The sequence below is a fragment of the Castor canadensis genome, chromosome 11 (assembly GCF_047511655.1).
Source record: "Castor canadensis chromosome 11, mCasCan1.hap1v2, whole genome shotgun sequence".
Taxonomy (NCBI): Eukaryota; Metazoa; Chordata; class Mammalia; order Rodentia; family Castoridae; genus Castor; species Castor canadensis.
Genome location: NC_133396.1, coordinates 123,090,410 through 123,093,804, shown reverse-complemented (window position 1 = coordinate 123,093,804; position 3,395 = coordinate 123,090,410). Strand labels below are relative to the sequence as shown.

Here is a 3,395-nt window from a genome sequence, read left to right as displayed (position 1 = left end):
CTTTGATGCTGGGGATCAGATCCAGGACATTGCACATGCTAGGCAAGTGCTCTGTCACTGAGCTACATACTCCACTCTTGGGGTTTTTGACAGAGTCTCTGTATAGAGCTCAGTTGGCCTCAAGCTCATGTGCAGTCCTGCTTTCTTTTAGTGGAGAATTATTTTGAAAGATAAAATTAGAGTGCCTAGGTGTGCTTATTGGGGTGGTGCACTGCCACACTCCTGTCCTAATCCCAGGCTACCTCAGTCATCAGAGTTTGGGAATATTTGCAGTGCCTGAACATGTATACACACACACAGGTACACATGTTAATATCTAAATTTACTTCTACATCCACATTTTGGAAACCATGAAGTCACAATTCCAGTGTGACATCACAGGGATCCTTCTAATTTTCTGTTTCCATTTTTACCACTCCCTTCCCAAACATTGGCTGTCAGCATCCTCAGTGTAACAGCCCATTGTTGGTATATATTTTCTTATACTTGGGCATATTGCTTATCAAAAAAAAAGATACCATTTTGGGGTTAATTTTCCTGCTAAATATTTAACTTTTTGCTTTTTTCTCTTTCCTCAACATGGCAAGTAAAATCATTTATTCCACATAAATAATAAATTTAGGACTCAGTCACCCATGCTAATAACTTTCTAGTTTGGTCATGGTGGCTCATGCCTGTAATCTCAGCTACTCGGGAGGCAGAGATAGGGAGGATCAGAGTTCAAGGCCAGCCTAGGTAAAAAAGTTACTAAGACCCCCCATCTCAACAAACAAGCTAGGTACAGTGGTTCACATCTGTAATCCTTGTTTTGTTGGAGGTATAGATAGGATTATAATGTGAGTCCATTCTGGATAAGAGCAAAAGATCCTATCTGAAAAATAAAAGCAAAAAGGACTAGAGCTGTGGCTCTAGTAAAGTGCCTGCCTAGCAAATACTCATGAGGCCCTGAGTTCAAACCCAGTATCACAAAAACAAACGGAACTCTCTGTATCCATAGTTGTGCCCCATGGTTATTGGCATGTTTTGCTGGTGTTTATCATAGAGTCTATGCATTACATGACAAGATGCATTGATTTCCTAAGGACTGTGGTTGCTCCCGTCTCCTGTTTCTGGGTTCTTTCCCTGTGAATTGTAGCTCATTTCGCGGCTTTTGTTATCACTGCTCACTAGCGTCTCAAACCTTCAGCTCCTCTGGTCCCCTACTCACATGGGAGCCTGGATTTCAAGTCCATGGTGGTCCTGGAAATACACATTTGTTCAGCAGCTCTAGTGATCTTCACACTGTCATGGTGCCAAACCCAGCCCACCACTTCTTGCCTTCAGATGGCACTAGGCTTTTAGGTGTGAACAGAGGACTACAGTCTTGGCTTTGTTCCTGGCCGGGCCTCGTGCCTCAATGTCGCTGTGCCCCTGGATTGCAGAGGTGAACCTCTGCACTGGTTTCATAAAGAGGTGGCTTAACATCCTGTGTCCTCACACACAGTGAGGGTGGGGCACAGCACCGGAACAGCGCATGAAAGCAAGGCATGGACTGGAATTACACACCAACTTGGTTTTTTCATTTGCTTTTTGAGACAGGGTCTTGCTATGTAGTCCACACTGGCCTCTAACTCATGGTCCTACCTCAGCTTGCTTGCTTTTTTTTTTTCTTTTCACTCAGCTGTTCTCATCTGCACTGCAGATTTTTGAACGTGGTAACAGGGACACAGGTCACCAAAGCATAGAGCTTGTTTGGTGGCTCTTTATCCTCATGTTTTCTGGATAACTGCACATGGACGTGACATGGGACATTCCTTACTCCTTTAGCCCAGATGGCTTTGTTGAGCCTGCTATCAATGCACACATCTGGAGTGCCCATCTCCTTCATGGAAAATTTCTGGATCTCTTTGAGTGTCCGAGGGGCACTCCGTGGATCTGCTTGTGAATGTCGATGGTATATTCTCAGTCACTGCCTCTTTAAAGGCAGAATGGCCCTTCTTCTCCTCAGTGCCTTTCTTTGCAGGAGCCATTCTGTCAGGTTCAAGTTGAAAAGGAAGAATGCATACCTCAGCTTTCTGATTGCTGGGACTACAGGTGTGCGCCACTATACCAGGCTTCTATCTTAACAAGTCTCAGTAAGCAAGCAGTGCCTAGATAGTGACTAGAGAACAAAAGAATGGTTCCAATCTCTGGAAGAGATACAATTTTAAGGTAGGGGACTTGCCCAGAGAGTAAGACTTTTTTTTTCTGGCAGTACTGGGGTTTGAACTCAAGGCCCTCATGCTTGTTAGGCAGGCTACCACTTGAGTCACTCTATCAGCCTTTTTTGTGTTGGGTATTTTAAGATAGGGTCTTGCTTTTTTGCCCAGGTTTGGCTTCGCACTACAATCCTCCTGATCTCTGTCTCCTGAGTAGCTAGGATTACAGGCGTGAGCCACCAGGCGCCTGGCCAGAAAGTAAGACTTTTAAACTTTCTTTCTTTCTGCATAGTTATAACAACTAGCTTAGCACTTTTCTTTTTGAAAGGAAAAAAAGCTTTGAATCGTAAATGCTGCTCACAGCTGGCTTCACCATGTGTGACATTTAAAAAACAAGAAGAAACTAATGATAGAGATGCTGCAGCCGAGAACAGCCCTCTGCTGGCTTCTGAAGGGCTTGTAATTGAGTGCAGATGGCACTGGCGGGGATCAAGAGTGTGTCCCTGCTGACTTCTCACACCCCAGAGGACCAACGGGGGATCCTGAGGCTCTCAGCCCTGATTGTGCCCTCGTGGGGGAATGGAGCCAGGCTGCTGGGGGGGGGACAGGGCAAAGCAGGTGGTGCTGAACCCTGCTGGCTGCCTTCTGCCCAGCCTTCCCAAGGCCACGGGATCCCGGCTTTGGGTGACCCAAATTTAGATGTGATGAGTCTAGGGTCTCAAGATTACAGAAGGCCTAGGGTTGGAAGTTCTTTATACTCTGCAAAGCTGCAGGTGGCTGTGAGGTGCCAGAAGCTTTCTGGAAGAGGAATGTCATGGAAACACAGACTGTTCCACAGCTAGCCTGCCCTCCCTCCTCCCCTTCTCTCTCAACCCTTCTCCCACCTCTCTTTCTTGAAGGAGCGTTGTCCTGTACTTCCTCACCAAATTCCCAACTTCTCACTTTAAAAAGCTTGTCGGAAGTCTGGCCACACAGAATTGTGAACATATTTTGGGAATAATTGCAGTCAGTGAATGGAGAATAGATATCCAGATAATCTGAAATGGATGGAATTTTGGAAGGTGGAGAAGAACTTGCTTTTCTTTCCTTTGGGTGTAGTTATTCCCTCCCAAGCGAACCTGCCATGTTCAGCTGGCAGGAGAAAACTTGGACTTTTTCTCCTATACCAGGTGCTCTAACCAGAGCTGCAACAAAACTGTCCCTTGTATGTCCTGTTTC

The 3,395-nt window shown here is 45.7% G+C and overlaps 1 pseudogene; it reads right to left on the bottom strand.

The window, feature by feature from the left end:
• Positions 1 to 1,666: 1,666 nt before the first annotated feature.
• Positions 1,667 to 2,009, bottom strand: LOC109683787 (large ribosomal subunit protein eL31-like; annotated as a pseudogene).
• Positions 2,010 to 3,395: the final 1,386 nt, after the last annotated feature.